Here is a 14354-nt window from a genome sequence, read left to right as displayed (position 1 = left end):
TCTCTGTCTCTTGTGACAGTATCACTACTCTTACAGCTGTGACTACATTATTAAATAAGAATGCCAAACAAAGGAAGGCACACACCAGTCAACCAACACTGAGCTCAGTTGTCAAAATTATATCAAGGAAATGAGACAGTCTTTGGTTATTTTCTAGCATTCTGCCATTGGACCTATGGTTATTTTATTATTGTATTAGATCAGATTCAATCCCTAAGATATTATAGGGGTTAAACTGTTTTCATAAATAGGAATAATCAAGTTATTAAAATAGTTATTTTGTTTTAGAAATATAACTATTTTTGTAAATATTTATATTGCCTAATTTAAGCCTAAATGTAGATTTGAAAACTTAGCGATTTACTTTTTCTTTTATCCATAGATTCCATTCTCATCACACCATAGGCTGCCATTTTTATAGGTTATCGTTTTGATGTAGTTTTGTTATAAAATTTGTAGTGTTGTTTTGCAAATGAGTATTTTAACTTCCTTTAAAGGTTGTTTTTGAAAGACTCATTCATTTGTTTTTCCAATGCACCACATATTTAGGAATCTCCATATGTTAAAGTACGTTTTTTCAAATACCTGTGTTATCATCCTAATTAAAGTGACATCCAGATGGTATGTAAATTGAAAACTTCTGAGAAGGCTTGTCTGCCTAAAGATTTAATTCTCATTTACCCCAAATCATTGCCTATATTGCAAAATATATTTTGAAATATTAATAAACTGAGCTACAGAAAGATTTGTAACTTGGCCAAAGTTTATTCTAAGTCTCTAGGTTTTTGTCAAGTATCCTTCCCAGTACAACCAGTCTTGATATGCATTTGGAAACTATTATTAAATCAAAGCAAATAGTAGAGTTAATTATATTTATTAGTTCAAGGTGCATCATTTGTCAATGCAATGACTATATTTGTTCTCTTTTGTATTTCACTTTCCTTCTTTTTTTCTTCTTACTTTCTCCAATCTTCTCCCCTGTCCATAAACAAATATTTATTTTGTTGAGATGTAATAATCTTTGGGGTTTTGAAAATGTATATTGTTTTTAATGCATACATTTTAATAAACAGAAATATTAATTGTGCTAAGAATCTCATTCTTTTCCTTCTTTTTCATTACCATAATTTTAATAATCTATTCAGTTTATTGTGTGTATACTTACTCTGTTGCTTCAGACTACTGCATAATAATTCATAGTATGCATCTATCACATTTTACCTACTCATTCCCCTCATTATTAAATAGAGATCATCTCCAATTCCCTGTTACCTCAAATAATGTTGTGATAAATAACCTTGTATAAGTCTTTGTATTGGCTGTGAAAAAAATTTGGGGGATATAAAGCTAGGAATGAAAATTTGTGTTTAAATGATAGAGATACACTTTAAGAACTTGCAGATTATCTTCCAGAATATCTGTACCACTCTATACTTAATCACCAGGACTTAGTATCTAGCCATGGCAGGATGCATTCTTCAAAAATGGCTGCAATCTCCTATCCCACGTACTCTTCTAGAAACTTGACACTCACCATCAAGGAGTGGACTCCAATTTTGCCCTTGAATGTGGGCAGGCTTTTGAAACTGACTTGGCCAAAACAACATGGCAAAGGTAACACTATGTGACATTTGAAACCAGATCTTAAAAGGTCAATTAGCTTTCACCTCCTTTTTTTTTTAGTATTTTTAATGCAATTTTTAAAATTTATATATGACAGCAGAATGCATTACAATTCTTATTACATATATAGAGCACAATTTTTCATATCTCTGGTTGTATACAGAGTATATTCACACCAATTCGTGTCTTTATACAAGTGCTTTGGATAGTAATGATCAGTTGGTAGAGCGCTTGCCTCACATGCACAAGTCCTGGGTTCAGTCTCTAGCACCACACACACACACACACACAATAATAATAATCTTTCACCTTTCTTGATAGAATGCTTGCTCTGGAATACTGAGCTACCATGTAAGAAGTATGACTTCCCTGAGGTCATAATGCTGTGAGGAGTCCCAAACTAGCCCATATGGTAGACCATTGGGATAAAAATATGTGAGAGAGATGCCTGATCAATCCTGGCTTCTCTGGCTCTAAACATTTTCTGCTTCTGGGCCAGAATTTCCCATACAAGCCTTTCTGAATCTCTCTCCCACAAAGATAATGAGAAATAATAACTTGATGCTCTTTTGAGTAGCCAAGTTTTGTGGTGATTTGTTATATGGCAATAACAATAGGAATAACAGTTTTCTAATTTTTGCTAATAAGATATATTACAAATGTCATACATTAAAGTGATATATTTCTCTAATTACTAGTGAGTTTGAGCATCTCTCTTAAATCTGCTAGGGTTTCTTATTGATTTAACTGCCTGTTCATTTTTATAATCCACTTTTTTGGAGTCCTTTTTATATAGATGTTCCTTCTATACTCTGGATGTTTTTTCCCTATAAATTTAGATACTTCTATCAACTCTCAATTTTGTCATTGAACAAAATTATTAATTTTGACATAATCTCATTTTTGTTTTGCTTTAGAGGTTGTGCTTTTTGAATTTTGTTTAGATCTTTTTCCATTCCAATGTTATGAGTTTGTTCTCTAACATTACTTGTTATTACTTTATAGTTTTACTTTTCATATTTAGGCCTTTGTTCCAGTTGCTGTATGACTTTTATAAGATATTATATAGGAATTCAGTTCTTTTTTTTCAAAAGGATTTTCCAACATTTCATCCTTTGTCCTGTGGTTTGTGTACAGTAAAATCTTTATTGTATATTAAAGACATAAGTCTATCATGACTCACTCTTTTGCTCTACTGATCTATTTGTTCATTATTGCACCAAGACCTTTCTTTCTTTTTTTATTATGACTTTTAGTATGCCTTAATATCTCATAGACAAATTCCTTACTCTTTAATCTTCTTTTTCAAAAGTTTACTTAGATATTTGTAGACCTTTTAGAAGAGGTTTGTCCAAAATAAATCCAGTTGGAATCTTTTTCCTATGAATTAATAGATCAATTTGGGGAAAATTGAAATATTTATGATATTAATTTATCCCTTCAAGAATATGGAATGCTCTTTATTAAGATTTTATTTAAGGTTTTTTCATAGAATTAAAAATTTTCTATAACAGTCATGTGTATTATAAATAAAGTTAATTCTTAGAAACTTGGTCAAATTTGGTGCTCTCAGTAATGATATCTGATATTTAGATATATTTTCTAACTGGTTGTTCTTGATATAGAGAAAGGATATTGATTTTTCAATTTGATATTTCAAAAACCTTGCTGAACTCTCCTATTAGTTCTGAGTGGTGATTTGATTATATTTTTATGAGTTTGATTATATTGTCTAGAAATAATGATAGTTTTAACTATTTCTTTTAAAGAAGGTAAGATCAAATTAATTTCATATGTTCAACTCCATGCACTCGAAATGCATTTGAAGAAGCATGCTCAGTACTATGGGGCTTAATGATATTCAGACAAGAGCTTTCCTGAATCAAAGCTACTGTATGCAGAAGGAAATATTTTACACACATTTTTTAGGATCAATATTCTGAGTTCAGTATTCTGTGGTTTTCTTTAGTTGTGGTCCATGAAAATTCAAATAGTCTTGGAAATTGCAATAACATTTTATTTAATTTTGGCTAAGGCTAATTGAATACTTTTGTTCTAGAGGACACACACACACACACACACACACATACACACACACACAAAGATAAAAAATATAAAATTCCCCATGCTAAAGTTGTTTCAAGAGTAGGAGTGGGGTGAGGGACTGGAGAAAGTGACAATTACTTAACATTATGAAAAATACTGTAGAATATCAAATGAACAAGGAAGAGTAAGTGCCTAACTTTCTGGCTATTTAGGGATGGCTTTGAGGATAAATTTAGAATATGCTAAGATTTTACTCATTTCTTTATTACATTTTCCTTTGGTTTGACCATGAAGGTGATAGGGAATCAGGTAATAAATCTTCCTAATTACTTTTTTGTTAATTTTGTAGATGACATTTATTAAAATTCTGAACAGCCATTTCATGACTACAAACATACTATTGATTAATAACTTCTCATTAGGGACACAAAAAACTTGGCTAAATTTCATGTGAGGTTTTGCAGATACAACCAAACAGTTCAGATAAAGTTTTATGATTCTTAGCTTCTAGACTGGAGCAGACACAGAAGTTAGAAATTAAAAAAAAAAAAAAAAAAAAAAAAACAAAAAACACCAAAATATTTGTGCTTGGGATAGGTGTAAATGAAAGAGATTCTGCATTCTTATATCAAGTGTGTTGTAATGGAAAATTATTTCTCTCACAAACATGCACACAGAGGAGGCCAACCAGATTGGTGGAATCTCTCAGTTAATCTAACAGTTTAGCTTATAATCGTATACAAATAAACAATAGTGTTGGAGAGGCCATCTATGAATGCAAAATATACACAAAATAAATAGGTCTCAAGAGCAGTTGCTTTCAAAGTGAACACCAAATGGTGTACCAGGTGATTTATTGAGTCAATTGGACTCAGAGAGAGGAGAGGAGGGGGAAGCACAAGTTTATTGATATTAAACATAAGGATTGACCTTGAAACCCTTACCTGTTAATGATTGCTGATTGGTCATACTTTACATTACTTAAGTGAGTTTCATTTGGGAAGTGTGAGTATTCCACTGCATGGAGATCTTGGCAGTGACCTCTCTTTTTTTTTTTTTTTTTTGAGAGAGAGAGAGAATTTTTTAATATTTATTTTTCAGTTTTCGGTGGACACATCTTTATTTTATTTTTATGTGGTGCTGAGGATCGAACCCAGCACCCCGCACATGCCAGGCGAGCATGCTACCCCTTGAGCCACATCCGCAGCCCCGCAGTGACCTTTTTAATCCTTTCTTTGCCTGGTGTACAGTTAGGTAGTATATTTATGTGCCTTAAATTTTAGTAATGATACTTGGTTGCTTCAAACCATATAAGTGTGTCATTTATTTTAAAAAAACCTCTGATCAATGTACTTCATCAGTTCAGAAACATCTTCAAAAATATTTAAAGATTTCATTGAATTTCTATTTATTTATAGAGGAATTAAAATGTTTATTTACCTTCAAATATTTGCCTTCCAATTACTTGGCAGTAACAATCCATTTACACTGAGGAAGATGTAAATATATAAGCCAAAAATTTAATGAAACTTTTTGCATAATTAGAGAATAAGATTTAAAACTGTTAATCTTGGTTTAATAAGCACAGCCAATAATGCAGTTCTCACATTTGAAGCCATACATTTTTGTGAGATGCATTTTCCACTATGACAACCATCAAAAACAAATTTTTGCAACAACTGGTTTATAACTGAGTCATACAATGTTAAACTATGATTTTAAAAATATACTGATGTTAATTCAAAGCAGTACAACATTTTTGTAACATTGCACACATTAAAATATAAAGGTAGTGAAAAAAATGATAAGAGTATCAAAAATAAAATTTAAAACACCTTAAAATATTTACTTCAATCTTGTGGTTTAAAATCTAATTGCTTTAATATGCATTGGATGAATTTTAAGATGTATACAGTGTTTATATGCTGTTATACAAATATAACTTAGAAATAAATACATGTACATATTTGGAGGGTACATGGTAATTTTCTACTGATTTCATTAGCATGTATGCTCCATGAAGAAAGGAAAATTTGTCTGCTTTGTTCACTGATATTTTACAAGAGTCAAGCCAAAGGTTGGAAAACTTCTGCCCATGAGTCGAATATGGTCTTTCTCCTGTTTTTGCAAATAGCCTTTTCTTGGAACAAAACCACATTGGTTTGTTTGCTTTTTGTCTATGACCGCTTTTACATAAGATTTGAATTGAGTGGGTGTGGCAGGGAACATACAGCCTGCAAAAGTTAAAACACTTACAATCTGGCCCTTTACAGAAAAAGTTTGCTAACCCCTGGTCTGGAAGTATGACTAATACATAACAGATGTTCAATAAACATGTATTTAATAAATGAATGAATAAATTATGTGTGTGATCACAGAAGTTTAGAGATTATAACTTAAGACCATGGATTCAGTAACTTCCACAATTCAGGGTCAGTTTATAAGATTATTTTCCCCAAAGTTGAGATATGATTGACAACGTAAAATTGTATATATCTAAGTATACATAATTGATGATTTGATATATTCATGCATTGGGAAATATTTACTGTCAAGCTAATTAACATACCCATCACCTCACATAGTTGACAGTTTTTTTGTAGCAAGAACACTTAAGATCTATCCTCTCAGCGAATTTGAATATAATATTATTAATGGGTAGTCACATTGTTGTATATTAGATCTCCAGAACATATTTTTCTTATATAACTGAAACGTTTTAAAAAATAATTAAGTTGTAGATGCAATACCTTTGTTTTGTTTATTTTTATGTGGTGCTGAGGATCAAACCCAATGCCCGACACATATGAGGCAAGTGCTCTACCATTGAGCCACAACCCCAGTCCACATAACTGAAACTTTTTACCCTTTTTAAAAATGTATATATGACAGCACAATGCATTACAATTCTTATTACATATATAGAGCACAATTTTTCATATCTCTGGTTGTATACATACTATAGGGCAGAGGGGTTGGAGGGGAAGAGAGGGGATATGGGGTAATTAATGATGGCGGAATGTGATGATCATTATTATCCAAAGTACAGGTATGAAGACACGAATTGGTGTGAATAAACTTTTTACCTCTTTACCAGCATTTCTCTACTTCCTTCCCTCCTCATACACAGCAGTAGCCACCATTATCATCTCTGTTTAATATTTGTCTTTCTGCAGCTGATTAATTTCACTTAACATAATATCCTTCAGGTAATGCAAATGGCAGAATTTCCTTCTCTAATAAGGCTGGGAAATATTCTATTTTGTGTGTGTATATATCTCACATTTTTCATTAGTCATTCATCAACTAACAGACATTTAGATTATTCCCATATCTCAGCTATTGTGAATATTGCTGAAAATGAACCTTGGGAGTGCAAATATCTATTTGAAATAATGATTTCATTTACTTTGGATATATATCCAGATATGGAATTGCTATATTATAAGGTAGTTCTATTGATAATTTTTGTAGAAACCTACATCTTGTTTACTATAATGGTTATACCAATTTACATTTCAGACCAGCAGTGTGCAAGGGTTCTCTTTTATCAATCTTCTTACCAACATTTGTCATATTGTTTTTGTAATGATAGATTCTAACAATATGACATATTTCATTCTGGATTTGATTTGCTTTTCCGTGATGATTATTGATTGATGTTTAGCATTTTTTTCATACACTTGTTGATCATCTGTATGTCTTATTTTGAGAAATGTCTATTGAGACCTGTTGCCTATTTTCAGTTTGGCCATTTATTGTTTGTGGGGATTTTGTGTATACGTGTGTGCACTAGTGAGTTCTATAAATTTTTTATATATTTTAGATATTAACATTTCATTAGATATACAGTTTACAAATATGTTCTCTTATTCTATAGGTTGCTTTTTTACTCTGTTAATTATTTTCTGTGCAGAAGGTTTTTAGTTAGATGCAATCCATTTGTATGTTTTCACTTTTATTGCCTATGCTTTTGGTATCATAACCAAAATAAGGCATTGCCAAGACCAACATCTAAAAATTTTCCCCTTGTGGTTTCTTCTTTATGGTTTCAGATCTTAACATCTAGGTCTTTAGTCCATTTTGGTTGTGTTTTGTATATGGTGTAAAATAAAGATGCATTTTCATTATTTTTCATGTGGATATTCAGTTTTAATAGCACCATTTGTTAAAGTGACTGTCCACATCCCTGTTGTGTGTTCTTGGTACCCTTGTTGAAGATTAGTTGATCATAGAAGTATAGCTTTAATTCTAGGTTTTCTATTCTGTTCTGTTAGTTTATGTGTCTGTTTTTATGCCATTACCATACTGTCACTATTAGTGTAATTTACTAATACATTTTGAAATCAAGGAGTATGTTGCCTCTGGCTTTTTTCTTTTTATTCAAGATTGCTCTGCATTATGTTTTCATATGAATTTTAGGGTTTCTCTTTCTGTTTCTGCAAGAACACTATTGATATTTTGCTAGGAATGTCATTGTATTTGTAATCTTTTTGGTAGAAAGGACATCTAAACAGCATTAATTTTTCTAATCTATGAATATAAGGTATCTTTCCATTTGTGTGTCTTTAAATTTTCCTTATTAATACTTTATAAATTTTAATGTAAATAAGCCTACTGCCTCTTTCTCTTCTCCTTTAAGACTTCCATAATGTATGTATTGTTTTGCTTGATGCTGTCCCATAAGTCCCATAAGCTATTTTCTTTTTACATTTTTCTTTGCTTTTTTCATTCATTTTTCCTTTTTGTTATTCTGGCTGGATAATTTCAAATGAAATCTTTAATTTTGCTGATTCTCTACTCTGCTTGATCAAATCTGCCATTTAAGCTCTATACTGAACTTTTCAGTTGTTCTATTTTTCAGTCCCAGAATTTCTGTTTGGTTCTTCTTTTTTTTTTTAATGATTTCTGTCTCTTTGTTAAACACATAATTTTGTTTATCTATTGTTTTCCTGATTTCATTTGGTGCTCCATCTTTGTTTTCTTGTAGCTCTCTTGAGTTTCTGTTGTCAGGAAACTCATGGGTCTGTATTTCCTCGGGGTCAGTTACTAGAGAATTATTGTGTTCCTTTGGTATTATCGGTAGTTTTAGCTGTGCACAGGGTTTGTCAGCATAGTGTCCATCTACCTCCATCAGCTGAGGTTACTGTTAACAATGACTGTTGTTTCCTTATGGACCAAGGCTATAGATGTCTGCAGTCATAGCAAAAGCTGTGGGAGGTCCTCTAGTGAAGGCTTCTAGGGTACTTCTGTTATCATTTTTGCCACATGGGGGAAAAGTCACAGCCAAGGGGATCCCTCTTGGGACTATGTCTGATATTTGAGCATGCTTATAATGGCAGTGATGCTTGTGTTTGGTTTGTGAACGCATAGCATGCAGGTGAGATTTTTATGCACATTGGTTAATTTGGGCATAAACATGAATAATCAGTGTATAAATGTAGTGCTTTTCCTTTTTTCTGGTTATGTTATGGAAGTTCTCAATACCTATTTTGAATTTCTAAGGAGTTCACAAAGAAATATCTATGACATGGCACTACTTTGGAATTTTAAATAAATTAAATAAATGCTTTCATTCTACTTTACTGTAATATTATATTTCTTTGAAGAACTGAGGGATAGTAAAACCATGACTCTAATTTAGACTTCTCTAGAGGCAGAGGTGATGATCACACTAACAACTGTGAGACTTAGGTGCTGAACAATCTGAATATAAATCTGCTTGTAGTTATCCTGTATCTTTACCATCTTTACTGATATAACCATGAATTTCAACTCTGTATAGAGGTATCATATGGCATGTTAGGGAAGCTGAGGTTATGATTGGGAACTTCATTAGTTATTGTAGAACCTCAGCTCTAAAGTATCAGGGATTTCATCTAGTTTTGTCTGACTCAGAAGAAACATTTAGAATATATAGCACCTATAGAATAAAGTTATATAGGCGAAGTTTGTGCTTATTTTAAGGCAGATAAGTTATTAACTCATGAAAAACTCTATTCTACCATTGACAGCTCTGGTTTTAGGATTTTCTCCATTGGATTGGGTCAGTAACAATATAATTTCACTGTCTTTATTTAAAATTCCAAAGTAGTGCCATGTCATAGATATTTCTTTTATTTTTCTTAATATAATTGTAACTATTTTTGTTCTGATATTTTTGAGGAGACATTTTTAAATAGAAATAACATCATTAGTATCATTATACTCCAAATTACATAAATTGAAAATTTTAACAGAGAAATTGTGGGACTTTCAACTTAAGAGTTAGAAATTGGAGTCACTGTTATAAAAGCAAAATAAACAGGTCCCTCCCTACCCATATTTCAATATAATTAAAATATGTATTTTAGGTATCTGATTTGGTCTTGATATTTTGTAGAGTGTTTGATATTATACCTTCAAGACTGGGACATGCACTAAGAATAGATATTAGATTCTAAGATCTTTTCTGTTTTCTGCCTATAATGTCCTAGTGTTTATATGCTGTTATACATATAACTTAACCCCTTGATTAACATACTTAACCCCTTGATTTTAACAGAAATCCAGGATCAGACAGTGAGCAGTGAGATAATCTAATCATATATATGTTATCCAGAGAACAGAGGCCTGAGACATATCCACGGGAGGGCATTTTGTCATTACATCTTTTGTAAATTTCCTTTGAAAAATACCACGTTTTTATTACCTATAGTTTCATGTATTATCTGTAGTTTTTAATTTTTAAACTTGTATTTCATGAACATTTTCTAAGGAATTTAACATATTTATACACTAAAAATGGCTGTTTTAAATTAAGAAAGTAAGGACTTAGAGAGCCACCACAACCTTATTTACTCTGAAACAAAATGGACAAAACATTTGAAGACAAAGATAAAAAGGATTTAAATGAGAATTTTTTTTTCTCTAAAAGTTCTGAGGAAACATGTTTTCATACTTTTGGAAGACTATCAGCTACAGCCAATACCTTTGAGTTTTTCATAATTGATTTTGGCGTTCTCATGTTTTCCATTTTCAAATATGGAATCATATGTAAACTCCAACTCTAAGTGCAAGTTAAGTCTTTTGCAAATAAGATAATATTGCAGGTAATTATGTTCCAGTTTACAAAAAGGAGGGAAGCATTGGACAATAACTCCAGAGGCCACTTGACTCTCCTGAACCCAGCCAAAATTTACTGGTATTCTAGTAAATACAAATCTCTCTCCTGGGAACTGGAGCCACTCAAAAAACATGATGATTCCTGATTCCAGTCCTAAAGGAAAACTCAATATAGGTGTTTTGTTTTATTTTTAAAGAAACTGGGTTTGATTTTTTTGCTACTTTTTATCAAGGTATCATTTACAAAAGTAAAATTCATCACTTTCTCACAAAAAATATGGAATCAGATCTGCTTAAACATAGAAGTGAACAATGAACTTATCAATCTCTACTTGCAACTTGATGTACTAAACTTAAACCTAATTAGACAGATGTTTTCCATCTTATTAAACATTTGCAGGGAATTGCTTATAACTGTTTCCTCTAACAGTTCTCCACATCATTAGAAGTACTTGCTCAATAAGACTTTCCTTTATAGATTTTTAGATAGGTTTTATGAAAATTTATTTAACTTTTATACATGATTGTATAGTGTATGCATGTCAAAGTATAGGACCATAAGATAGTATAAGAAGAAAGCAAGCTACCACTAATTTCAGTAGTATCTGTGAGTAATAGTTGGCATGAAAAAATTGATGACTTACAGAGAGAGCAGGAATACCAGTCATTAGATCCAAAGAACTATAGTGAATATTTATTTGATCTGAGCTGGTGTTGGTATTTGAGGGATTAGATTAAAGGAAATAGAGTATGCCGCTAATGAAGGTTGTCTTCAGAAGGGTAGCTAAGTTGTGTTTCAGGAACATCTGTTTATCTTGAAGGAGAGAATTGCTTTTCCTCATATGTAGATAACCTGGCACTGGTGTTCACAAGATGATTTTTGGCAAACTCTCCATAGTGTATGAAATAACATTGAATTACATGGTGAGACAGTCCCTCTACTGTTTTCTCTATTTTCAGCTGATTACCTCAAGGAGAAAGTCTCTTTGCTGCTAGTGTATCTTTATAGACTATCATGTACTTGCTAACTTCCATATTTAGGAAAGAGAAAGCAGACTTTGAATGAGGAATTTTCAGCAGGCCAAAGAATATAGCTAACATTTAATCTCATTGTATTCACTGTAACTATAAAGTTATCTTCCATAAGTGGCAAATGATACTGGATTTATACTTATTTAGTTATTATTCTTTATTCAAATACAACATATAAATGAGAAGTGGGCATTTTCCTGAAAGGGAACATATCTTTTTAATCAGCAACAAAAATGGGACATTTCTTATATTCCTGACCTATTCTAGTCACTATTTCCCTCCATCCCAAGGTTACTACTATCTTGACTTCTAACAGTACACTTTATCTTGCCTATTTTTGAAATTTATATGAAATAGAACCATATGGTACAATAGATGTTCTTTTGTATCTGGCTTATGGATATTCTAAGTGTTGACTTTATGGTTTTATTCACCCAAGGGAACTAAAATGTCCCTCCCCCTCCTTTAGATCCATGAAGAAAGAAACCACGATGAACTAAATGAATAAAAGCCAGAGCAATAACAATACTTTAGAAAAATCTTTACCCAGGGAGTTGAAGGTGGTGGGGAAGGAGAATTCCTTTTATATAGGCTGCCTGTGAACTGATGATGGCTGAATCAATAGGAAAGGACTTTCTTGTGCTATAATCTCTGGTATGTAAGACTACATAAAATTTTGTTTCTGATGATAAAACTGCACCTCACTTCCACCATCTGTTACAAACATTATGTGTATAGGTAAAGGGAAATACATATATTTAACATTCATTGATTTAGGTAGAAAGAGAGAAAGGAAATGTGAGTAAGGGATAAGGATAAAGGGGAAAGGTGGAGAGGGATTCTTCTTTCCACAGACTACTTCCTGGGGTCTCAGTTCAAAGCTATTTTTATATCCCTGAGACATTGAGCTTCTCTCTCTGATTTTCCAGAATTATTGCTGTGTGTTCCATTGTGAATTCCATGTAAATTCCATTGTAAATTCCATCTAAGTCCATACTTAGATCTTTATCCATTCTACTTTCCCTTAGAGGTAGGTTCCCAGCAGTTTGGCACATTATTAGTCTTAAAAGAAGGTTTTATTACTTCCTGCCAAATTCCTAGAGCATTATGATTTTTTCTACTTTGTAATTCCATTTGCTTATTGAGCTTCTCCTTATGACTTCTCTTAATACCAACAAAAACCCAACTGCATTCTAAGAGAATCCTACCTCAAATTATTCTGAACTACATTACAATTAAATAAAAAGAAGAAAAACAGAACTATTTAATCAGTTTTTTTTTCTTTCCTCACACCCTTTCCCCATTATTAGACAGGAGAAAGTATCTAATATCTATAATTAATATTGTGTTACAAATGAATTATCCTAAAAAGTCAACTTTTGGTGAGGATTCCATGTTCATATTGAACTCATAGTTTTCATTATTTTATTTATTGTTTAGCCTTTTTCTCCTGTCAAAGAACTTCCAAATCTTAAAGATAGGATGATGGAATATTTGGAGGGGCAGACATTTCTTTCCTTTACCTATTCAACATTCACAATATATTGAATATCAATTATGCACTAGGGTGTGTAGTGGGTGATGGAAAATATATTATTCCTGAAATTATAATTAACACAAACTTTAAAGGTAAACATGAAAGGGGAGGAAAATAAGTCAAGAGTTTTAGTATTTTGTTCTCTCCTTTATGTATTGCTTCTTGCTCCAACCAGATCCAGTTTGCTTGGGAAGTCTTCTCAGCTGTTGTAGCTGGTTGCCAATGCCCTGGGGACTCCAAGGAGGGATAAATATTGCATGCTATTTGCAGCAGGAATTTACTTCTTGTTGGGATGGATGTAGGAGTGAGTTTCTGGTGTGCAGTAGGAAATTGGATGGTATCAAACTAAAAAGCTTCTTTATAGCAAAGGAAGCAATCAGTAATGTGAAGAGGGAGCCTATAGAATGGGAGAAAATCTTTGCATCCACACCTCAGATAGAACATTAATCTCCAGAATATATAAAGAACTCAAAAAACTTAACACCAATATAACAAATAACCCAATCAATAAGTGGGCAAAGGAACTGAACAGACACTTCACAGAAGAAGATATACAAATGGTCAAAAATATATGTAAAAATGTTCAACATCCCTAGCAATTAGAGAAATGAAAATTAAAACTACACTGAGATTTCATCTCACCCCAGTCAGGATGGCAACAATCAAGAATACAAGTAACAATAAATGTTGACGAGGATGTGGAGAAAAGGGTACACTCACACAGTGCCTATAGGACCGCAAATTGGTACAACTATCCTGGAAAGCAGTATAGAGATTCCTCACAAAACTAGGAATGGAACCACCCTTTGAACCAGTTATACAACCCCTTAGTATATACTCAAATTAGTTAAAACCAGCATACTACAGTGACAGAGTCTCATCGATGTTTATAGCAGCTCAGTTCACAATAACTAAGCTAGGTGCTGTTCAACAGATGAATGGATAAAGAAAATGGTGTATATATACACAATGGAATATTAATCAGCTATTAAAAAGAATGACTTTATGACAT

The sequence above is a fragment of the Marmota flaviventris genome, chromosome X (genome assembly GCF_047511675.1).
Source record: "Marmota flaviventris isolate mMarFla1 chromosome X, mMarFla1.hap1, whole genome shotgun sequence".
Taxonomy (NCBI): Eukaryota; Metazoa; Chordata; class Mammalia; order Rodentia; family Sciuridae; genus Marmota; species Marmota flaviventris.
Note: the sequence above shows the minus strand (reverse complement) of the source record.